At 41.9% G+C, this 25941-nt stretch overlaps 1 long non-coding RNA gene across 1 annotated transcript; it reads left to right on the top strand.

The window, feature by feature from the left end:
- Positions 1 to 2557: 2557 nt before the first annotated feature.
- LOC135310625 (uncharacterized) lies at positions 2558 to 25414 on the top strand. The gene is made up of 3 exons (XR_010370698.1): positions 2558 to 2641; positions 9145 to 9292; positions 25163 to 25414. It is a non-coding gene; the product is annotated as an uncharacterized LOC135310625 (long non-coding RNA).
- Positions 25415 to 25941: the final 527 nt, after the last annotated feature.

Here is a 25941-nt window from a genome sequence, read left to right as displayed (position 1 = left end):
TGCTGCAGCAGAGATGTGTGGTGTGGTGTCCGGAAGATTCAAAGGGCTTCCCCTTCCCAGCTCTTCTCTGGAGTCTGCCCACCACTCCCACCAGGAATATCAAGGTAAAGCTCCAATGGATCTGTCCTAACAGGAGAAATGCTGTCAGCCATGGTGGAGAATAAGGCTGAAGCAGTCAAAATCTAAACATGTACAAGTGATTATGAACAGAAAACTCCGCAAGTAGCATTGTTTTTGTTTTTCTACTCTGGATCTCAAAGCTCTGTACAAGTTGTCCTCCCCATGTGTCTCTGAGACAGATGAAAGACTCTTCCACCATGCCATGTCTCCTGAGTTGAAGATTAGACCAAATAATTAGGGAGTGCTGCATGTAAAATGTAGTGCTGCTAGGATCTTGTGGGCCTGATACCACCATAGGGCATATCAAAGCAAGAGTAAAGATCCAGCAGGCTGAATTTTGAAACAGTATCAAAAAGGGTACCTTCAGTTTGAACACACCTTCTCTGTCATGTGTTTCTCCCCAGCAAAGCTGCACCTCAGTGGATAGACCTCACCCCTTCTTTTTGCCATTACAGTGGGATGGAAGCTTCTTGCTGTATGAATCTCAACTAAGGAACCATGGCACTAGGAACGTGTTTGAGCTGTTCAGTGGGGAAACCTGCTTGGAAATGCACAGGACAGAAATAAGGTCTGTTGTGGGACTTGTACCATTGTATCTGGATTTCCACCAAGCTTATTTCTGAATGCTAAATCACCCTCAGCCAAAAAAGAATTGCAGCTCAGGATACCTTATAATCCTTTGGCTGTATTGCTACTGTATGGACAGTAATGAACTCTCAAGGCAGCCATTTATTCTGGTAAAAGACCCTTTCACATCACTCTGGCAGCATATTATAGGTTAATATTGGCTGCAAATTGTATTTACACCCACTTAGCACCCCTGCAACAATGTGAAGAGAACTTACAGAAATGAGAACCTGCATGTTCTGCGTGCTCTAGGGATGTAATAGTCACTATAAACTTCTACTCCAGCTCAACATTAACCACACATAAAGGTGGTTTGCTTCTGGATACACATTTTAAAAGCATCCAAGGGACCCAGTGACTTCAGCCACATTTTTTAAAGCAGTTGTGGTATAAAGGACACTATGATTACACTGTGCTTAAAAGGCGGCTGTGTATCTTTCCACCATTCAGCAGCTTGTCTTAGGTGTGTCTTGCTTTTCTGTAGGTGCCAAATGCCATGCCACTAACTTACTCAGCCACTGACTGTGCTCAGGCACAGAGGATCCCCTGAGCTCTGAAGGTCAGTCTCTGGCTGTCCCTTGGGCCTCTGTTTCTGGTTGTCCATATGGAGAACCGGTCTTAGTATCAGCTCCCCAAAAACCACTGAGAGGTATCCAGGGAAACTTGCAAGTACAAGGTCACTTATGAATATGGCACTTCAAGCACATAGGAAGACTTTTTTCTTCTTGGAGATGTTGCTAACTGATTTCCCAAGCTCCACAGAAGATGGGCAACACTCCTGTCCGCTCAAATATTATGTGAGTGGAAAGCTGCAGTAACATAAAGGGCTGTGGATGGTCTGCCTGGCTGCCAAAATGAGAGCTCAACCCAATTCATGGTCATCTGTCCTCTAGCCTTTATTCAGTTTCCCACTGTATGAATTCTTTGTCTCCCATTTTTTTTGATTTGCACCCTTCGACTGCAAAAGACCCATTTTTTCCTGCCTCAGAGGTGAGAACACCTAACTAAAAGGCTATGTCAGCTCTCAGTGTTTCCACAACAACAGAAGAGACACCTGTATGCGTCATTTTGCCAGGACAGAAAGGGAAAATCATCAGTCAGACAGCATACTGGAGCGGTCAATTGACTACTAAGTCAGCTGTCGAACAGATTATTCCCTTGAAGTAGTCAACCACTCCTGTAGAAAGAGGACTATACGCGTTTTCTTCCGACATCAAGCTGGTAGATACTTGTAAAATCTTCAAGAGACTCTGGGGAAAACAATGCGGTCTTTTCAAATGTACCTTCTTGAAAGCACTGTGGAGAATCTATGGAGAATTGGTTTTAAGTTTTTGTTCAAAAAGTGAAGGGAGGAAATAAACTAGAGATTTGACAACTTTTAAAGGAAATATATCCAATTCATTTTTGTCTTGTAACTTACAAATACTCGAAACAGTCCTTGGTTTTCCTCCAGATTCTTTCAACAACCTCACACAAGGTAGGTATGAATTCCCTGTACAGCTGGAGCAGCTTCAGTCACTGTGTAACTGGTTTTCTTTGTGCGTCTATAAGCTGAGCCTATTTCTAAACAGACCTGAAATCTCCTTAGCACTGAGGCACAGTAGCACTGCTCCTGTATTTATATAAAGCCTTGAAGGCAATTTCACACTACCTGTGTGGTGCGACTGGGATATGAGGGCTTTGAATAATGAGCCCTAGTGGTTTTGTCTGTCATAGGTTATGGTGTAACCACCCCCTGCCTTTCCCCCCACCCCTGATTAGCACTCTGAGGAAATACACCGGACTGCGGTGTAGGCACGTGTGCTTCTTTCTTTCACCTCACCATGGGAGTAGCATCTTCTGGCAGAGAAGCAGGGTGGACAGCTGGGAGCAGTAATAGTTTGATCTGCTGCAGGTAAAGATGTCAGAGCTCATGACTTGGAGTGCTGAGTGTAAGTCAGAATCAGTCTTATTCATCCTTCAGCTCCAGGTTTTGTGTCCAATTCTTTTATGTGATGCTATTTGAGGGCCCAGAGCCCTACAGAGTGACTCAATAACAGAAAAACGAACAAGCTCTTTACAGAGATGCTACTCAGGTAGATTTCTGAATATTAGAAAGACTGAAAGGTGCTACAGAGCCAGTTGTATTCCACTACATTGTAGCTCAGTACCTGCTCTAAACTACCAGGTTTACACTGCAGGTCTATTATAGCAGCAAATATTAGCAGAAGGGCAGAAAAAAATCAATATAATGTTTTCAAGAAATCAAATCAGTCTTCAAGGTTGGGGAAGATATTTTCTTCAATAGAAGGACACCAGATAGCATTTGTGCAGAAGTCAGAGCAGGACACTGATGAGTCACACTCTTTAGAGACAGTTGTGTACTGAAGCTCAATTGATAGCGGTATATCAGGCTCTTAGCTTCCCATAGGGCAGGAACAATGGGTTTGCAGCCCAAGGACCCATCAGCCATCTCCAGTCTGTGGGATACCAGCTGGCCAGGCATCTCGGGAGTGTTGCTCTGCAAATGCGCTGTGGGCAGGTCATGGGGGACTGTATGCGCACCTGCAGGAGAAGGCTGGCAGTTGTGGCTAATTCAGCTGTGTACAGGTCTGCCCCCTGCCTGGGAATAAAAGAGAATCTCAATCCATACAGAAACTGGCTGCCTTTGCCATCAAGGCTGGAGTACATGGGGACTTGGAGTAGCAAAGCTGACAATGGAAAGTTAGCTGTTGGGAAAACATCAGTTTCTTTTAAATCATGTGTGCAGAAAATGTTTGTGCTGTTTGTGTCCAGCTGACAATGGGGAGAGAACATTTTCTGTGACTTTCTGATCTACAAGAGAAGATCTCTGTGCAGACCCAAGTCAGCAGAAGCAGCTACATATGAAAAAAAGGCTATTGAGAGAAAAGTTAAATGCTGGTTTGAAGTTACAATTTAGTAAATTTTAGGGTGTAGGTGATCTATGGTAGTTAATTTATTTCTGGATCTTCCACTCTTTTGTTTTCTGACTATATTTTGCTTTCATGTTACATTACTGGAAATAACAGAATGGGTCATACTTCACTGAAACTATTAGTTTGCCTCTGCCAGTGAAAACTCTGCATTTATTGAATTTTGGCAGTTCTGAATTTCCCAGCCCTGAACTCTGAGAATTACACCAAAACAGGCAGGCTTCTTTTTTAACTTCAGCTTTAACTAATCATTAAAAATCAAAAAGAAATAAAATACAAATATTGGGGGAGTGTGGGGATGAAAACTAAAATCACCAGTCCCTCAGTCCGTGGACTGGCCTAAAACTGCAGGTACACCTTTGTGTACGTTGTGTGTAGGTCCTGATGCACACTAAATCTGTACCTCTAACTAGCCCTCCTGCAGACATGTTCCCATATCATCTACAGGTGCTCTGTACAGTTAATGTATTGACCTGACAGACTGTGAATTCCAACCATGCTCTGTCAGTGTCTTGTCGATGCAGTCTGTTAAATCACTTGGGCAAAACTTCTCCTCATGGTATGAACAACTAGTATTATAAGGGAGGGAGCCTGCCTGTGTCAGGGATGGGGAAAGCTGTTACTACAAAGCTCTTAGGAAACTTAGCTGCCCTGTGAGAAGAAAAGCATACCATAGTCCCCAAACCTGAAAAGGCTCCACTGTGGTTTCTGAATGTTTATAAAGAAAGACATAAAGTCAGAATAAATGGAGCTGAAATAAAGGCAGGCTTTCCTGTCTGAAGAGAGTTTTCATTTTACTCACCCTTTCTTAGCTGCCATATTATAGATTACTTTGTTATTTGTTCTCATTCAACATTTTTAGGGTGCCAGCTTTACTTGCAGGTTTTTCCAATTTGGAGCTTGAAGGCCAGGTGCAGGTGAGTCATTACAGTAAATGTGGTGGTGCTGGTGCCATGCTTTACAGCTAGAGACATATTCTGATGCTGCACGGAGCTAAGCCAGATGATGATGATGTTATCATCCTCAAGGTGCTTATCATCACCCCAGGGAAAATCAGCCAGGTTCATTTACACACTTAAACTACAGGGCTTGGGTTTGCATTATGCCAGCTGGTTTTGCCTACAGCTTATTGGGGAACTACTCTGCCAGCAGAATTGCACAGGTGGCAGCTTCCATTGGGGTAATGCTGACACTTTCACCTGCACAGCTGGCTCAAAAGAGGGTGCCTAAACCAAACAAATGATTAAGGGCATTTCTGATTCAGAGTGTAAAGTCCCGATCCACTGTTCAGGCTCTTAATTGACACTGACAAATATCTATGAATATCTGAGCTTAAAGTCTCTTGCAGAGTATGATGCTATTTAATTCTATCCTTAAATTGAAAAAAAAAATTTTTTGTATATCTTACAGCTGGATAGCCCCACACACTTGAAACTGAGAAACAGATTATTAAAGGATAACTCTTCCAAGGCTTTGCTCCATGCCTAGGTTCTGTTCCCAGATCTTCATAGTGCACAGATAACAGTTCCTAGATCTTTATACTCTACAGATATTTTGTATGTCTAAAAACTTAACATTTAGGCTCATCCTCATGCTCTGAAAGATGGGATTGAATTGTCTTCCTTTTGTTCCATTCACTTCCCAGGTTTGTCTTGTGTTTCCCTATAATTCCCTTTAGGTTGCATTGGTGTTTCAGATAAACAGTGCAGAAAGAAGGCTGAGGAAGGGACTAATTTTGACAACACTTATCCTACCAGATCACCAACTCATTTCAATTAATTTCTTAAGGCTTTACCCCACTAAATGACCAGTATCTCAAGAGATGTAAGCCAACTGAACTATGTCGGGTGACTCCTAAAGGGCAGAGTGCGACCAATGCCGCACACCTGCAGTAAGGCCATTCTGTACCATTTACCACCTCCTATGTTGATTCTTACAGATCACAAATCTTTGTCTCTCTTTTTTGATCTACCTATCAGGTTATCATTCCTCAGAAACAGTGGAACCTTCTAAAATTGCATATGGGGACCCAGCCAGAATATTAAAAGGATCTATTACAACATAGTGTTAGGAAGCAGACACTTTGATGTTTGTAGGACTGAAATTAACAAGTAGTTTTACAATCTTGATCACATAACACATTTCTCTTTACCTTGATTTCCTCTGTCCACTCCAGACTTTTGCCTGAACAGACTTCTGAATAAATTCTTCCCTTGGATATAGGGTTGACACAGCTCCCATTTTTCCTAAATGAACCTTGTTTCAGTGCTTTTTCATCTCTCTTATGACCCAGCTGTATAAATACTCTTCCTTATTTATTTGCTGAAATGCTTTTCAGTTCATGAATTCATGAACTGAATTCATGTGTAGTTTACTCCCTCTTCTGTAAAAGCAGACAAACAAGAACATTGCTAGGTTCAAATCAGAGATTTGGTCTCCAGAGCCACTCCAGTTCTTTACTGTTGGTTTCTAGCATTTAACAAAACCCTTTAAAAATGCTCAGTTACAATTCTGAATGACATAGAAAACAGTGCCTTAACAAAAGCCATTTACCGGATTCCTTCCCATTCTCAGTTTGTATCTCTGCTTTATTTAGCAGAGCAGTCCAAGACTTCCGGTGGAAACTACTTGTTTATTATGAGTGAATAATTTACAATAAGTAACTTATTCAATGAGCTTTAACCACTCTGAACAGAATGTCTGCTGGCACAAAATTATTTCCACAAATACACTTTATATTTTAATATATTTGATTATTCGTAGCTGGTTGACCCGTGACTAGTTTTATATTTCTGATGAACTTCATAAATAAAATTAACCTGAAGAGAAACTGAGGTGAGAGGCTGTGATGAAAATATAAGCTGGTATTAATGGATTCAGCAAAGCACTTACAGACACAGATGCTTAACTCTAAGGACTTACATTAGTTCCTTAGACATCAAGAAGAGTTAGGAAGTGTTAAAGTCTCCCTGAATCAGGACCCAGGTGTCCAAGTATGAACACATATTTTGAAATGTGGCCTGCTAGCTTTTAGTGCTCATCCATGACACATGCTAAATGCTAAGAAACTGAAGACCATATTATGAGGATTCCCACACAAAAAGTACGTTTGGAGGAAAGCTGTGCTGTGTCATTCTTCATTATTGAGGCAAGACTGTAGAGTGATACCATTACAGAAAACCACCAGAAGCTCAAACTGATCAACCTCATACATCCTCCATAGGGTTATGGCTCAGTGTCTGACTCTATTCCAAAATACTTGACATGATCAATCCTTTAGAAATGATGCAAGTGTTATTCTGTATTTTTGCTGTGACCTACAGTCTGAAACACACTCAGAGCCCTCTTTCCCCTTCCCTGCCCTTGGCACAAGCTCACCCCGCAACTTCAGTGAAGTGCTGTTGACGCGACACAGGCTGTATTGGCAAGACAATGGAGAGCGCTCCTCTCCAGAAGCAAAATCTCCGTATGAAGAGCATGAGACCGCTGCAATGGCTCATTCTTAAAACAAAAAAATCTGCTTGTCCATTCTTTTGCTAACCTACCACTGTACTGTGACAAAGAGAGCATTGTTGCCAAATGAATATCAGTAAGGAAATCCATCATGTGATTTCTCTTACAGGATGGCTACTGTGGATATCATGGTGGTAGTGCAGATGTACATGTGTGTGTATATATAAAATATATATTTGTGTGTATGTATAGGTGTACATACACACATGTATTCGTATATACATATAAATACACATATAAATTGATATGTATCTGTATAAGAAGTATGAATGTATAAACTAGAATATGTTTTTCATCAACACAACTGAAGATGTACATGCCTAGTCTAATAGGTATTTTTCCTATTCTGATCTTTGAGAGAAGGCAAGGAAAATAATAGGAGGATTAATGATTCCAGGTGATTTCCACAGAGAAAAATAAACCTCAAATATCTTAGCAGTTTCAGATCTGGAGTTAGCAAATAATAAACTATCTCTCCCTCCAGGAAGGAGCAAAGGCCATTAGACACACAGAGCTATCCTGTATACCAGAGATAATTAACTTGGCTTTTTGCTGCACAAGGAGGCGTATTGTAATCCTGCTAACTGAGCCTGTCAGTCTGTAATGAATTGCCTTTTCCTTGCAAGCATATTGCTATGGACCCTGCTATGATCTCCGTGGTGTCTACAGGCCAGCATGAGCCGTCTGTATTCTAGGCAGATGTTAGCTCTATGTTTATAACTGGTTGCACTGATAGATCTTCCTTAGTTCTTCCTCATCAGCTCATCAGCTAAACCAAGCACAGCAACCAAAATACCCGCCCCACTTTTACAACAGCTTGAAAACACTCTATGCTGCTACAGCTGCTTAGCTGGGCTGGAGACAGAGACTTGAAAACGTAAAATCTGACTGCTCAAGCTAAATACCAGCCTGGGTAGGCTGTTTTTGAAGGGTTACTTCTAAATCAAAATAATTTAGAAAGACTGGAAAAGCACCAAAGAATATTCCTCCCATATGATAGGACTAAACTGTATTTCCATTCAAGATATTTCCCATATAGCAAGCCCTGGGTTATCCAGATGACCCTTATTTGGCAGGCCCTTTAAATCTGAGAGGAATTCCTTCAGGAACATGGCAGAGGTTGTATCTACCTCAAAACCTTTGCCCTGAAGGCGTCTTCCCCCTTCAGCTCACCAATGACATTTTTCTCATTCCACTTTCCACAGGAGCTGCTCCATGAGATGGAGCAGGTTGTCATACATATTGCTTCAGTGACAGAGCACTTGCAATACTAAGGAGGTTCAATGGGTTGGGTGCTGGTCAAAACTTTGGGAGATAGCTCCATAAAATGCATATGAGGCACAAGGACAAAGGGAGGATAAACGCAGTGAAGGCTGCAGACTCTTCAGTAGTGCAATCCAGAAAGACCTTAGCTGACAAAGGTCACAAATACAGTGAGAGCACAATAAAACACTAGCTTGTAAGGGCTGACTTCAGGGCAGCATGAAAGGGGCTACATCCACCTGCTAAAGAAAAGTCACACAAAATTACATGGTCTATTTTAAGTGGCACATATATAAGAAAACAGCTTAGATCGTTGCTGTCAGATCCAAGTGCATGGAGAAGACAGGGTTAAAGGGCAAAACCAGTGACATGGGGTAAGGATGCTTGTCTTCTCTTTCATATTTGGTCTTTCCTATTTAAATTATAGCTTCCTCAAGGAAGCATGCCATTTGTTGCCAGCTCAGTGCGCTACAGAGTCCACCATGGTCAGGCAGACTTCTTGGTACCACCCTAACACAAAAACAATCAACTAAGGATGTTAATAAGGGAAACAAAGAACTCTCAGGTGAGGACAGCAAAGTCCATGTTTATCTGCTGCTAATGATTACTGATGTCAGCCTGAAATCCACTCTCAGAGCACTCACCTTGACAAAGCAGCAAGGAACTTTTTTGTTGTTTTTAATTTCAGGCTGTCATGGTCACACCTGTGGCAAGCTACGTATTTGTCATTTTCCTCTGGATGGTCCCAAGATCAATCCTCCTCAAGTAACACAGGGTTACTGTGAAGTGCTGCTGAGTGGAGTTCAGCCAGAGCTGTGGAGAGCCCTTTCACCAAGGTGAGGAACCTTCTGATATCCTTCCCCACCTGTCCTGGCAGCAATGGCTCCATTTCTTACTTGCCAATGCCAAGTGTTTACAAATCCTGAGTCAGGGCGCCAAACCTCACAGGATGTTTAGAAAGACCTTGGAACTGCGGCTGGAACTGAGGGTTTTGCTGTCCCATCCCAGCACCGTATGATCCAGTTAGAGAGCTATGCTCTACTTAATTTCTAGTTTCGTCTACAGCATAGAACAGCTTTAACAGCTGAATGGTTTAATATACCTTCAACACAGAACACTTTGCTTGTCTCTTGGAGAACTTCTTGATGGTGGGAAAGGGTGGTTTCCTCTGACGCAGAGGAAGAATATGAGCCACAGGCTCCAAACTCCCTGGCACAGAGGGCAGCTGCCAGACCAGGCCTCCTAGCAGACATGTAGGAGGTTGGATGACCAGTTCATAACGTCCAAGACCCAGATGTCCCAAGCTTTTAGCCAGTGTCTTCACTAGTGGGAATCCCCCATCAATGTTTTACTGGTCACCATGAAAACTGAAACATTCACCTGGATCTAGGGCTTTATTGAAAGCCATTTATGTCTGCATCTTAACAACTACAATAAAAACAGTAGGATCGGGGGGTGGGAGTGGGGAGGGTGGAGGGGATGGTTGTGCTGTTATTTTACATGGACAGCTCTGAATTAGCTCTGAGGACACTGTGATAAGGAAGGGTCCAGATGTTGCCTCCCAGCTTATAATGCACCTCATTGCTGGAGTTACCATAAATGTTTTAGGCTGGTGTCACAGCACAATATCAACAGCAATGTTTTAAATGACAAACCACGGCTGCGAAGTGACCACGTTTCTCTGAATTTTAAGGCAAACACTTTATCTCAGTTAAACCCTTAGTAGCCATGTGGTTTTGCCCATCTCCTCAGGAACATTTAAAGTACTCTTCTTCTTGTAAACAGTTTAAAGTCATAACGGTAAACATAGAGGCCTAAAGCTAAACTTCCATTCCTTACACTTGTGTTGGTTATTTGCAACAATACCAGAAATGTTTACCAATCCACCAGCACAGTTTACACTGAAATCCCCCACTGATTTACCTCTTGTGCCATGATTAATTGTTGGCTTAAACCAAGCAAAAGAGAGAGAAGGATACAGCTTGCACACCAGTTCAGACCTTTTGCTGACTAAACTGCAGTTTTTCAATGTGATTCAGAAAATCAGCTCAATACCCAGTGTTGTAGATTTCTCCTGGATTTTTCAGTAATTTGCAGTGCTTTTACTAATCCTCTCAAGAACCACTGAAGGCCAGAAAAGACAGTTATTGTCAAGAACAGCCAAATGCTTTGTGAGTGATAGCTCCTTCTGGACAGATAAAGCAGGCGAGATGCTGGGCAGCAGATCTCAATGACAGCACTGTGGTACCTCCTAGACCCTCCTCCCTGTTGCTGCTCACTGTGTGCTTCTGAGATGAGGTTGAAGACCACTATGCATCAGAACAGCTCACATCAAGATGCACTCCGCATGAAATAATGGTCTGTGAGACCCTGGAAATTATCGAATGACGCTACACCAACCTAAGAAAAGTGTCAATGCAAGATTCCTCTTGCCTACTTGAATAGGATTTCAGGGGTCTAACTTTCCAGCTCATGCTATCCAGCACTAAGTTGTAAACACAAATGGAGTATAAAACAAGAGTCAGCTTAGGATATTTTAAAGATTCAGCAGGAAGACAGCAGGATGACAGAAACAGCAAGGATGACAGATGTCCAGATCAACGCCTTAGACAAAGCTGGCACAGTTATCAACAGCAGAGCAATGCTGCAACAAAGATAATAGGAAATCACTGAGCACTGAAAAAAAAACCCAACTGCAGAGCAGCACAAAAGTTTCTCATTTTAATTTAAACACTCTGTGTAGTTTTTCAGCAACTGTGGCAAAAAGATGGGCCTTGCTGCAGACCCTTATGATCAACAGTCTGGAGATATTTCACCGCAGGGTCACAGCCTTCGAGGTTTTCCTTTGAGTCCTTGAAACAGAACATGAAACAAAGAAGGGATTCCTGTAGTTGATTCAGACAAAGAAGTATCTCTGAAAACCTACCATTCAACACCATCTTCACAGAGTTTCTACTGCAAGATGATGAGCGTAACTAGAGTAAGAAATGTGGATTTCAGAGGGAATCTGGTCAGGTGCACAGTCTGACAGAGATCTGGCTGTGATTCCAGTAAGTCAGTAATCTCAGCTAAGATGACACTAAGCAATGCATGGATGTCAGCAGCAAAAAGAAAGTTGTCTACCATGGGTCCGCTGCAGTTGACAATGGGCTCTAGGGCTATCTTTTTACAATTTCCTCATCATTTATATAATTTAGATTACTATAATTAGAAGTTGCAACTTAAGTTTACTGACTGCTGTATCTGTCTGTTAGACACACAAGTATTTCCTAAGCTCTTATTTGATGGATGGGTAAAGATGGAGATAGCTTTATGGGCCCATCCACCAAAACAGGGCACTTCCTAATGACTGATATGCAGTGTGGTGGAATATTTTGGGTTTAGCCTTTAGTGATTTCCTTTATTTTAGGCTTGCAGGCTGTGACTGCAAAGAATGCACATAAAAGGGACAGAAATCAAGACATTTTTCCTTATGCCTTGAACAGAAACCAGATTACAAAACCTCCTGTTTTAAAAAAGAAAAAAAAAAAAGAAAAATCTTTCCATTTTCCAAGTGTCTACTATTAGCCCAGCTGCTCATATTTTCCAGAAGATTTTTTCTTTTTTTTGTTTGGGGGTGGGGTGTGTGGGGGTGTCAAATATATCTTTTTTTTCCAGAACCCACACACAGGAGTTCCACAATCTCGTCACTGCCCTTTGAGGCCATTATCACCTCTTTCCAAAATGCCTCTGTCCTAGAGCACTCCCAAGGCACATCCTGGAGAGTTCATTTCCTCACGTGTCACACACATCTTTTTGTCCTTGTGGGAATGGATTTTGAGCTCTAAATTAGATTTCTGATAGAAAACATGCGACCTTCATTCTTCCCCTCCTCTTTTATAGTGTCTTTGCTTACTGCCTAGACCCTAACTCACTCTTACTGTAATATACTTTTTTGTTGCTCTATTATTTTATATTTTTAAATTTTATACTTTCTATGTGTTTCATAAAGTCTCCTTAGAAGATTTGCACTCAGATATGTAAAAGAGCGGGAAAACCTTTGCCTTGCCTTTAGCAGTGCTTCCATCTTTGGAAATAATACTGGTGCTGATACAGAGCCCTGTAACAGGGATCTAGGTAGAGAGTAGGGTTACATGCAGGCATCTTCTGGTGGAAAACCATGGTAGTATTAGCGGGCTGCTCTGCCTAGGGTCTACTTTTTGGGGGGAAGCATAAAAGAGGCAAGCTGGGATTCATGAAATGGACACAGCTACATCTAGCAATTCATACAACAACAATTGCCAGCCTCATAAGCAAAAGACAATATAATCTTTAAGAGACACAGCAAAGTTCTCAGGGCTAAACTTTCATTGTTAAACTATATAATTTACGGTCAGTATGGGAACAAGCACAACCTACACTCCTGACATGTAAATAAGAGAATCAAGATTTAGGCCAAGGGACTTCCTTAGCATGTAACAAGCTGTTTGGTTGAAAGATATACAAACCTGAGAAAGGGAGAGAAAAACAAGCAAAAGAGATTAGCTCTGTGTGGAAGAGCATCAGGTTTAAGGTAAAGCACTGATCTGAGTGTAGCACACATTTTGTGGTCGTCTCTGCTGCAATATTGAATATGTAGCCATTGCTTATGGGGGGGATTATGCTCAAGGATGAATATAATTAATGGTACTAACATGCTTATAAGCCATCTCGCCTGTACCCTAATACGTGTGAAGTCATAATCACATGCACATACACACAAAAGTACACATCGGAAAAATGTGAAAACAAAAACCATATTTAGCCTATACTTGCAATAAATTTGCACATTATTGTGGATTTTTTAACATAGTAAAAGTAGTCCATGCCCATGCAGATAATGATAGATGATTGGGAATTAGATAAAGAAATAAATAAATGAGACAGGATGCCTCTTCTCCAGGGCATAGAAAACCCCCCAGGTAGTTCACATTGAAAACTATCTCAGCTCACAGAGATGTAACAGTTACCTGCAGTAAGGCAGATCTCAAAGACGACAATAATTTCTGAGTAAAAATTCCTCTTTGGTAAGATCCCTGGTGATAAAACTCTCAGTGAATAGGATAGGGTTCTGTAAGCATGTGCCTCAGTGGTTTCATGGTGGTATCCATATGGAGCAAACCAGCATCTAGCCTGGATTTTCCCCATGCTAGATAAGGCATCAGGCAGCAGAAGCAGGGAGCTACCACAGGCTAATCTGAGGAACAAGCTGGTCCTTGGATAGGGCTGACTCTCATGGTAGTTTGCACTTTCTCACTGCCTTCCCTCAAGCCAGGGAAACACACTGCCTTTTGCAGAAAGGGGAAGATGGTCTATTTCCCAGGAGAGACTCTGCACAAAATGGAGAAATTCCAAAGCCACCTATCCTCCCATTTCTGTCCTGATGAGGGGATTTTGGTAGTTTCCCAGCAAGTGCTATCTTCTAAGCTCCTTCTCATTCCTTTTTCATGTACCTAAATTCTCATGTTTCTAATGCATGGCATTTGTGTGTATAAAACAAAAAAAAATGTTGTCTCAACTGCATTAAAATACAGAAAGCTATATCCTAATATAGCTATATCACCTATGTAGAGCTCTCAGATTTTTCAAGATGAACTGGGAATATTCCCCATATTCCCATCCAGTTGGTCCTTAAAGAAAAACTACCCCAGTCCCACTGGCCCACATGGGTCCACACTCCTTTCTAAAGGCCAGATAATATCATAGAATCATAGAATCACAGAAACATTTATGTTGGAAAAGACCTTTAAGATCATTGAGTCCAACTGTTAACCTAACACTGACAAGTACCTACACAAGCAGTCTATTGCAAGCTTTTTCATCTGGGGAATGCTGCTGGCCTGTCAAATGTTTCTAGTCTTTCTTTCCCATGCTTACTACCTTCTGCTGACAATTTTCTTAGAAGACTTCTAAAACAGGCTTGGGACTTCTTGAATGTCATGCTTCCCTATAGAATATGGTCACAGTGTTGCCAGGGAGAATGTTATGCAATGCCTGAGGAAGGAAAGGCGGATACAGTGATCTTGGTCAAGGTGAGAAGCTGGAAAAGAATTTGTGAACAGGTATAGAAGGCGTTGCTGAGGTGGAATCCCTGTGAAGGAAATACCTCTTACCATGAAGAGCGCCTGGGCGTTCTCTACATTGCAATGTGCCATGCACACAGGGAGTATGCTTAGTGTTGCATAGTGCCAACCAGGGAAAAATAACCCTCCAAAAACCAGAGCAGAAACAATCCCTCCTCAAGACAAAGCAAAACAAGCAGCCCCCACCCCAACATATTCTTGCCAGGAAATAGAGACCACAGGCCTTTAAGAAAACTGCTATGGTGCCAGCTAGCCTCAGTGTGTTGCAGAGCACACTGTGTTCTGATCCATCCTGAGAAGCAAAGAGAGCCCACAGGGACTCAACCAGTGTCCCCAAGACATTTCTTAACTTACACTTTCATGAGGAGTACACATTCATGAGCTGATAATCGAATTTTGCCAGACATCTTCAACGTAAATATCTATGAGGCTTAAACAGAGACACAGAACCACATCCTGATGCACGGTTTGGTGTACTTTGTGCGGTGGCGGTGATAACTTCTCAGGGCACAGGATGTGCCTGAATGAGGTGGCATTGCAGAGGGGAGGTGTTGGGAACAAGGAACAGTGGTATATGGGAAGGTGAGATGTTGCACCAAGTTCACATGCATTTTGCTTTGTTCTCTAAACTCAAAAGGGGATCACACCACTGGCATAACTCAGTTTTATTTATCCATATGAAATAATGTCTTGTGTTTCTGCACCACTGCAGCACTTGCAAGGACGAGCAAAGTTTCCTAAGCACTGCACAGATACTCTGGAGAAATACAATACCTGCCTAAAGGAGCTTCTAACCACAGTGGCTTTCTGTTTACTTCGGGACTGAACTAATTTACCTCAACATTTCCATCATCTTCTGACATGGAAGAACATGCTTTCAGTGAACCACAAAGGGACCTAGGATTTTCAGATCTAGTTAACTATTATTCTTGTTGTCTGCTTTACTGCCCTTCTCTATTATATGGTAAATGGGAGTTACAAGAGAGACATCTTGCTGCAGAAAGAAGTACGGTGACCTAACAGGTACCCCAGGATTAGGTAGCAGAGAATCTCACCTTTTCCAGAGGTTTCAAGGAAGATGCAAACTTGCTTTTGAACTGAGAGCTGAATCAATGCCCTAAAGTGAAAATGAAACTCTACCTTTGTCCCGCTAACAAAATCTGAAACACTTGCTGCAAATCGTAAGAAAGTGGGTTGTTAGCTGGGGATTTACGTGGATGGGTGTGTTTTCTTAGCACAGCACTGCCTGTACTTCACAGATAGCTGCGGGGAATGCTACCCCAAAGAGCAGAAAAGAAACTAGGCCCATATGGCAAAGTTGCTGTAGTGATTTCTTTGAAATAATTAACGGTTAGGAGGAGGCTGCCTGCTGTTCCACATGTGGAACAACAACAGATGGGCAGTGTTATATTTCTCTGATAATAAAATGACCTAATGCTCTATTTAGAAAACTAGAAATGCTTCTCCCTGACTGTTTACAGATTTTAGAAATATCATGATAAGCAAACCCAGAGAGTTCAAAGCAATGATATAAAGGACAAGTGGATAAATAATGACCCAACTTTGTTACGAAACATAGTGGAACTGTTGTATTGTTAATATAAACACAGATGACCTTTATTTTTGCTCATTTTTCGTCCCTAGGACAGGAAACAGCAGATAATCTTTATCAGCCAGTAGAATCTTCCACTTTGCTTCTACTTTGGAGCTGTGGGGCAGATTGTTGTGCTGTGTTTAGGAGTATGACAATGCTACTATCTTTTCCAAGCACATGCTGAAAAAATGATATGGGTTTGAGAAGAGGGACATATGGCTTTGGGTAGCCCAACGATTGCACTGACCACAGCAATAAGCACCCACTCCCATTGCTCAGAAGGGGGGCCTAAAACCAAAATGACAGCATTCAATTCACACATATGGGGTTTCTGTATAAAAATACCTAAGGAAAACAAATGGATTTTCTATATCAGGAATTATTTATGTTCCTTGGCATGAAGGAATGTAAAGTTATTTTACCTGTGAAGGCTATGACTGATAAACCCTAAAGAGGTCACCTCGCTCTTCTACTCTTGTCCTCGTTCTCTTTCTTGTGTTGGTAACTAGGGACAAGAGAAATCATATGAGAGAAAACTAACCCTGAAAAATTATGCCACGAGAGAGTAAGTTGTTACTTTTAAGGCTGATCAGCTCCCTGGTCTGGCTGGTCATACGTACATGGGTACTAGAATTGGTATAAGATGTCAATGCACAGCTGGGGACAGGGAGGTAAGGGTGAGGGGCACAGGACTTCCCCTTTATTTTCTGTAAGGACCTTTACTGGCTCAAAGCAATTCTGAAACTTGACATCAATGACTCATTTCATTGTAATACTACAAATACAAAGCTTCAGCCAAAAATTAGGTTCCAATAATGCTGGGAGCTGTTTAAAACCAAAGCAAGAGTCACTCTGTGCTCTGAAATGCTGGCAAAAAAAAATTACTAGCAGAGACACAAACTTAGCTCCATTTTCAGATGGAAGACAGTAGATGGGAGATCTGTATTGCTTCAGAGATCTCTTTTCAAATACCTGATTACAGTTACCAAAGTAGACTAGCAGAGACCCAGTATTTAACCCACTGTTCGACCAAATAAGCCCAGTACTTTTATTTGTGATTTACTCAGCAAGATGTAAAGAAGCATGTTTCTTTGGCAGTACTTTTTCTCAGGCTTTCATTGTACCAGTGCAGCTCTTCCCCCATCACTGGAGCCCTCCAGCACAGGGGTTTAATAAGCTACTTTGCTTCCCAATTTGACAGGACAATCTGCTAGGCAGGGCAATCCCCCTTTGGGTGCCCTTCACAAATCCTAAAGCACAATGAAAAAGAGACAATGGACTTTCTGTACTACTCCAGTACAGACCTCCTGCCAATCCCTCTTTCCTCACAGGCAGGCCAGCAGGGGTAAAACAATCCTGCCCTTTCTAGAGATGGCAGACATCTTGGAGAGACACATGCTTCTCTGAGAAAATGTAGACAGGAAGGCAACATACAGGCAGTGGGTAGAAGGCAGGTCTGTGTGGCAGACTGGGAATCAGAACCCAGGGAAATAAGCTGCTTTCTTTATGACAGTCAACAGCTGACATCTGTGACCTCTTCCTTGGGTCTCAGTTCAGTAAATCATATATCTACTTCATTTGGGGGCATCTAGTGAAACTTAGTCTTCAGGGTTGTATGCCTGCATGTTATTAGAAATGGCATCTGGCCGGCTGGGACCAGGCACAATACAAGGGATGGGCACTTTGTGCCCATCTCAGCCCTGCATGGAACTGAAAGTAATGCTGTCCCTGGGGGTAGTGGTAGCCTTTCCCATAAGCAGGAGGAAGTGGAGCCAGAAAATGCAGGTATTGGCTTTGTCCTGATATAAGCAGCCTTGTATTGATATCTCATCCTACAAAGTGCTGCACAGAACCCTCTTTTTCGCCCTTGATTGATATGAAGACATTAATATTGTCCCACAGTTGTCATCGACAAAGTAATTTCAACTATCTGCATGGGATACCAACAAATACGTGCTGGAACAGGATGAAGTCTTCATGGGGGAAGGATAGGTCCAACAGAGTGGGGATCCACTAAGACATGAAGTGGATGTCACTTTAAAGCAGAGGAAGCGTTTTAAAATACTTTTAAAATTAACAAATTTCCAGAAAAATAAACACAAACACGAGTTGTTGATAGAATGGAAAACAACCCCCCATCAGTTGACTGTATCAGCTGTGGTGACGTGTGGTCTTACAGTCATACCGAGCAACAAGTACTGCTGCCAGGACAGCAAAAACCCCAGATAGGAATTACTGACAGTAAGGATTCTGCTTTTCACATGCAGAAACTGCGCTTCTCTTGCCATTTTCTGTATCACTAGGTAATGGGAAACACAGAAATTATAACAAAAACCACAACTGAGTCTACAGGAAAATACATTTCTTTGTATACCCACAGTGTTCAGTTCTCATCTGGTTCCTCAAAACTAAAGTGTTCAGACTCATTCCTTGTATTTAGCAAAACAAGTGGAAAATACCCATTTTCTTCCTTTTCAAATAGCATACCTCAGAGTGGAGATGAAGCAGTTTCAAAAGCAGGGGTGTTTTATTTTGATAGTGGAGTAGGGGTCGAACTTCTTGGAGAATATACCATGAGATATTTCTTTCTTTCTGTCTTTTTTTTTTTTTTAATACTGCTGTTAGTGAGAATTCAAAAATCAAAAACTGAGTCAGCTACCCCTTGTCCATATCCTGTATCCCCTTCTGTTTTGAAATTTCCTTAAGAAATCACAAAACTACAACATACTGTTGAGATTTTTAGTGGCTTTCTGGTTTTTTTTAAGAGATTATATTTTAAATATTTTATGCCAAATCACACATACGAGCTAAAACTTTCTTTGCATCAAAGCTAGGACCCTCACTTAGTAAGAAGACCATGGGAGCTGGAGTTACAAGAAGAGGCATCATGTGCGTTGGCCAGACTGCTGCTGCCGTGCCGTGACACAGCTCTGGGTCATTCTGTAAAAGTTCATGTCCTGTAAGAGCTGCAGTAAAGATACAAGGTGGGGGAGGAGTGCTGTTCTTTGCCCTGGATGGGAATTTCCTACAAGTTTGTGCAACATCCTTAGCACTATTAACAAGGATAAATGACTATCATTTTTAGAGTGTGCTTTTCATGGTTCACAAGTCCTGCACGCTCTGCAGAAGTTTTCTTGTGTTTGAGTCTTTTCTGATTGCAACTAGTGACCTTCTGATTTTCAGAGAAAAATGGAAAGCATCTCTGCAGAAGGCACCTGTGCAGTGCAAGCCACACATCACAAGCTTTGGGTTTGTAAAACTTTGACTTGAAGGCAGATTCTGCAGTGAGTGACTAGCTCTAACGTTATGCCAGCCTCATCAAGCCCAGCATGGGCATTTCTCTGGGGCAGCTGCTTGCCGATGTGTTGAAGGTGCATGTTCCACTCCCATTGAACAAGACCATTTACAAACCAGTTATAATTTTGTAAGCCACTCCGTAACTATAGCCTGAGATCAGTAAAGCAACTGTATGCATTGTTCTTCAGGTAAATATTAGCTAAGGACTTAGACTGAAGCAGGAGCTTAAGTGTTTTGCTAGCTTAGGGACAAAGATTCAGACAGTCTTAAGATTTTCGGACAAGTGCCTTGATAGTAGACTTGCAAATCTGAAGTTGGTACTATGGAGATTACATGAAGGCAGAATTCAACCCTAGAAGCCATGCCAGCAGAGTCCAAGTCCAAGTATGAGGTTAAGTAACTCTGTGCCATGTTTTCTCTGCACTTCTGTGGTTTTTACAACTGAGTTTAAGCATAAAGGACAGCACGACATTAGCTATGCTTGAATTGCTTGTAGTCAAGGCTCAGGCATGACAGTAACCTGTCCAATGTGCTTTATTCTTGAGAAAAAATGTTTTCTTAACGCTGATGCTAATGCTTAGAATGGCAGAATGGTTCAGGTTGGGAGGGAGGCTAGTCTAACTCGCTGCTTAGAGCAGGGTCACCTGAACTCTGGACGGTTCAGGACAGGTTGCTCAGAGCTTTGTTAAGTCGGTGCTTGAAACCACCACCAACAGAGATCCTACAGCCTCTCTGGACCCCTCTCCTGATGCCTAATTACCCTTGTAGTGTTTTTTTTCTTCATCCTGTATATCCAGTTAGAAATCTCCTGTTTCAAATCATGACCAATGCCTCTCCCCCTCCCATAATGGACTGCTGATCCCATCCCCACAGGCACCAGGGTGCTATGAGGTCCACCAAAGCTGCTCCTGCTCCAGGTTGAGCCAGACCTATCCCCATAGCCTCTCCTGGCAGGGTGAGTGCTCCAGTCCCACCACCTCAATGGCCTCCATTGAACCTCCTCCAGTCAAGTCTTTCTTGAACATTGTTCCCTACTTCAAGTCTTGTTTTCTCCATCACTTGCAGAGGGAAAAAGGGATATAAGGAGAGGAGTGGAGAGGAGCGGAGGGGAGAGGAGAGGTGAGGAGAGGAGAGGAGGGAAGGATAGGGGAGGGGAGGGAGGGGGGGAGAAGGGAAGGGAAGGGAAGGGAAGGGGGAAGGGGAGGGGAGGGGAGGGGAGGGGAGAGAAGGGAAGGGAAGGGAAGGGAAGGGAAGGAAAAAGAATCAAACACATAAGCATAAATTTAAGTTACAAACTAGGAAGAAAATGGCACCTTGCTTGAATGGAATTGGAAAAATCCAGGTAAAATATAGCTGAATCTGCTTTGGCTGAATTTACCAAACTGGATACACTGAATGGCCACATTGCCTCATTTCTTCTACTTAGCAACATAAATCACTCAAGAAGCACATTTGTAATTTCCTTGCACACACCATCTCAGAGAAATGAGACCAAGAATTTTGCAACAGACTGAACTGGAGGATGGATGGAGCCAGTATCCCATTATTTCTTTGTGTGACAGAGTAAGAGCTTCCCCAATGAATTAGCCCAGTGCTGCATAGGGAAGCTGGGGATCTCTTTCACTTTGAAATTAATTTCCTAGTGTTTAAATGTAAACTACCTCTGACTTCCAGAAGAAGAGAGGCAGTTTTGGGTGGAGACCTCTAAGTTAATTGAAAGATCCTGGTTTAAAGGTCTGTTCCTCAGGCTGTGCCATCAGACCCCGAGTAGGTAAATGACCATTTCTACAACTGAGCAATGGATAAAATCCTTATCTTTGTACCATTGCATGACACTTCTGATTTATACCTATAATGCCAGCCTGTGGCAGATCTCTGGGTGTGCTGACTGCTAATCACAGGAGGGTGAAAGTGGTACAAGAAAAGACAGCTCTTCTTTAGCCTATGAACTAGGAGGCAACTATGTGACTTATGTAGGTCCTGTCTCGCCCCTGCTGCCTTTATGGTACCACACTCCCTTAAAAAGACAGAAATCCTACTGGCTGCAGTTTTGGCATTTGCAGCAGATGTGAAGGGAGCATCAGCACAGGACATCTGAGATCGCAGGAACTACAAGAACAGATGTTTCTTTCAGTAATACTATGACTAAAATCTGTCAGTGTTTGGTATGGGATTTTTTGACGTTTTACTTAAATATAAGCAACATTCCCCAAGTGCACGGATATGTCGTAAGTCCCTCTGTTTTCATCAGAAAGTCACAAGAATCATGATCATGTAGCTTTCTGTTTGTACTAAAGTTTCAGTAATTTGCTGGTTTAGAAAAAACAGCCTGGGACAAGAGACTCATCCATTGCAAGATACACTTGTATTCAGATCTAGAACAGAAATATACCTAGGTAAAGAGCTTTTCTGCTTGTTCCTTTCTGCATTTAACACAAAAAAAAAAAAAAAAAAAAGAGAAAAAGCAAGAAGTTCTTTTCACCTCATTAAGAAAGAAATTTCCAGTTTGCAGACTATGGGCTCTGGCTATAGGATAAACGTGCTTTAAATTCTGGAGGTTTGTTCATTTAACTTTTCCACTCATTTTTCTTTGCATTGAAGCCCCTTCTGAGCTCTTTTAAGAACCACAATAGCTGGTTGTCAAAGTGTGTGCACTACACATGCCCCTGTGCATCATTTGCCAATGCTACCTCTTGCTAGCTGTGTGTGGAAAGCAACACTTGGTCTCCAACACAAGTTTCTCCCCTGTTTCAATGTAAACTTGGGAACCCTAGTGCCATGACAGAGAGCTGCTGTTGCAGTCTGCCTATGAAGAAATGCTAGCATCATATCTCTCATCTCCTCACTGACTGCCAGGCTGCTACTAAGAGTGAATATCTTTGCCTGTGTTAATGGGAAAGGTGTCAAAAAGTCTCTTTTACAGCTCTGATTCAACAGTTTTCAAATGTATTCACTGCACTGAGAGCACAAGGGTCAACTTTTACTACTGTCCAGAGATTGCCTGTTTGAAAGAAAAATGTACTTGACTCCAGTCACTGCACTGCTCTGCATATGCTTCTCACAGTTTACCACTTGGGCTAGCACAAGAGCACAGTGCAAAGAGAAGACCTGAATGGCTTGGTGGAGCTCTGCATTTTCTAGAAGGAGCAGGCCTAAAATAGAACTCATCAAAAGGGTAACCTGTAAGTCTCATTCTCAAATCAAATGGAGCCTGCCAAAAAGTTCAACACAGGAGACCGTGAGCTGATGAGCAGATGCTGCTGGCCCATCTCTCAATCATAGAGTCATAGAATGTCCTGAGTTGGAAGACACCCACAGGACCATTGAGTCCAACTCCTGTCCCTGCATAGGACAATCCCAAAATTCACACCATGTGTCTGAGGGTGTTGTTCACGTGCTTCTTGAATATCATCAGGCTTGGCACCATGACTACCTCCCTGGGGAGCTCCACCACCCCCTGGGTGAAGAACCTTTTCCTAATATCCAACCTAAACCTCCCCTGGCACATCTTCCTGCCATTCCCTCAGGTCCTATCACTGGTCACCAGAGAGAAGAGAACAGCAAAGTACAAATGAGTGGGAAAAATGAAAGAAGCGGTGTGGAGTGATGAATAATTTGCCATCATTCTTTTTGAAGGAGAGCTTTTATTGGTTCTGAAGTGAGTGTGATTGTCTGATGAGTTGTTTTCTGATGTGAGTTGACAGCACATCTCCAGCAAAACAAGACTAGGGCATCGTTAAACAGGGCTTTCTCAATTGCCAAACAGCATCATTTGTTAATGGGAAGCACAACCAACAGGGACACTAAAGAGTCATAAAGAGACACTAAAGAGACATAGAGAAATTAAAGCAAGAGAGGGTGCCATAAGTGACGATCTTTGGCAGTATTTAAATATTTCACATTTTTCCCTTACTTTACAGAGTAGTTAATAGAAGTCCACCAAAACTGGCATATATGACACTTTATCCTGAGGGGCTGAAGAGACAGTGAGGTAACACAGGACAGCTATGAGCCCTTATTCTCCATACTTCAGAGACACTGCCTGCTTTAGACTGAGGAGATCTGTTAGAGAACTTGAGAGTTCACCTGCTAAGCCCATTAGATTTTGCAGCTATTTATGGCAAACTCCTTCGATTTTTGTACAGCTAGCTGAAACCTGCCTTTGATGCATCTGGTGCAGGGTGGAATACAAGAAGTGGAAGGCAGTTTGTGGCCGGCCAGCATCCCAGTGTCCTGTGCTCTGTCCCATCAGCAGACACTTGATCCTAATTCCATTTTTATATCTTTGCAGATAAGGGCCTGTAGGCACTTGGGAGCCTGTGTTTCACTGATACACAAAACGATTTAGAGTCTTGTAAGCCTACCATCTTCCAAATGTTGGCAAAAAAATTTTATCACTGATATGGTTTAAAAAACATTCCTTTGGTTTGCTTGTTTTGTGTGGTTCATGCAATACCTCTTTCCTTGTGCTTCCTATTTCAGCACAGCCAATGAATTTGCAAGTTCCTCAGTCAAGTCTTTAATTAAAACAAATTACACACAAGTTTGGGCTTTTAACTACAATAGGTTTTTGGAAGATCTCACCTTCTTCTTTTTCTTCTTCAGCTTCTCAAGTGCTAAAATATTGCTTGTTCCTAATACTTTGAGTCCCTCACCCAGGTGCAGCTCAGTAAAACTTAATGGTCAGATCACTTTTGAAGAAACTGCATTACAGTCTAGAAGAATCACTGCATCTTGTTCTAATGATAATGACTGTGTTTGTAAGATGGAGACAAAACAGCACAGGTCATTCTTTTTAGCGACACTGCATCATCAGAAACAAATCAATGGGTCATAACAGTCCCTCATCTGTTAATTTCAAACTAACCCTGAACACATGTTGAGAGCTTGTACTGCCTCATTAATGCACAGCAATGCTGCCTTGTTTGCCAGCCTCCACAAAATACACCTCACTTCAAATTGGAAAAAAACAATAAAATGAAAAATACATGTCACAGGGAATGCATTCACTTTAATCTCATCTTTTTCTTTCCAGGTTATGGGTGATGGGTGGAGAGGAAGGATAGGGAAGGAAGCTGGGACTCGGAGTGGCTGGAGCCTGTGGGCACTCATGCCACAAGAAGGTCCATTTCTAGGTCTCAAGTGAGTGCACTGTACAGTTGTTTGCTCTTTGTTCTGCCTTATTACAGTCACTCCTTAGCACCACAGGGCATTGAAGTAGAGTGGATGTATTGTCAACTGTCAGATATCCAGTGCAAATCATGGACAGCCCAGATAAAGGGGGGAAAAAAAAGGATTCTACGAAATGTTTACACTGTATGTAAATTAGTCTAGCATAACACACCATGTTTATCTTTGAAGAAGATGTAGAATGACTCATAAATGTAAAGAGACAAAAAAGTTGAGTTTGTTTTATTTTGTAGCATGGTTTTGTTAATTTGCAGTGTGTGTAATCCACTCATGGATAATGGAGATTTGGCTGTAAAGGAGAAATGTGAAAAATTGGTTTAGATAACGTTTTGAAACACAGTCATTACTTCCTATTGTCCTGAAGTATTTATCACAGCAGTATTTTAATCTTTTAAAATCAGTTTTGGAGTGAATATGGTTTTATAAAGCATTCCTATGATGTATTCAATAATCTCAACTGTGCACAGCATTGAGCTCCAGGGAGAAGTGACATCAACCATTTATTTTTTATTTTGTGCCTGCAGGTATTGTGGAAGGGAGGAAGCAAGGAGATACATTCATCTGGACTGAGTTCAACTGCAATACCAGAGCCTAACAGTTCCTTGTGGCACTCCAGAAGGTTTTCTGCTCACCTCTACTTTAGGCTGGTGAATTATTTCCTCTTCAGCAGCACTTCACTTTCTCCATGGGCTAGGAGATCAAATGTAGTGTTATCTCACCACTTATGATCACACAGCAAAGTTGTCCTCTGTGTATTTATCTAACATGAGACATACGACCAATGACCAAATATTGCAAACCTTCAGCTTTCAGTCACTTGGAAAGGGATGACAGCAGAGTGTTAGGGGGAATCCAATTAGTAATAAGTGGGTACCACGTCAGAGCCTACTGAATGGTGTGCCTTTTTTTGTCAGCATATCAGCTTTGCATTTATCAAGGCCAACAACTTTTAGTGTTGGTGCAGTACTACTACTCTGGTCTTTAGAAGAAATACCCATGCAGCCTCGAGCTGAAGAAGATTCTGTACTTAACCACACGATAGAACTGAGTTGCTTAAGTTTCCTCCTATATTAAGGTTCTATTTATAAATAGTTTATAAAGCATTAATACATTATTAATAGACATTAACCAACAGTGATAAAGTTTGACAAGTTATTTATAAACACTGGCTTAGAATTAGCTACATTACCTTCTCCTGCTGTTTTTATAGCCATTTACAGCATAGACTGCCCATGCCTATAACAAGCTCAAAGCTTTCAATAATCACATACTACTCGTGTAAGAATGTAACCTTAAAATAAAG

This window comes from Phalacrocorax carbo, chromosome Z, assembly GCF_963921805.1.
Source record: "Phalacrocorax carbo chromosome Z, bPhaCar2.1, whole genome shotgun sequence".
NCBI classification, from domain to species: Eukaryota; Metazoa; Chordata; class Aves; order Suliformes; family Phalacrocoracidae; genus Phalacrocorax; species Phalacrocorax carbo.
The sequence above is the reverse complement of the archived record's forward strand: the minus strand, read 5'-3'. Positions and strand labels throughout refer to the sequence as shown.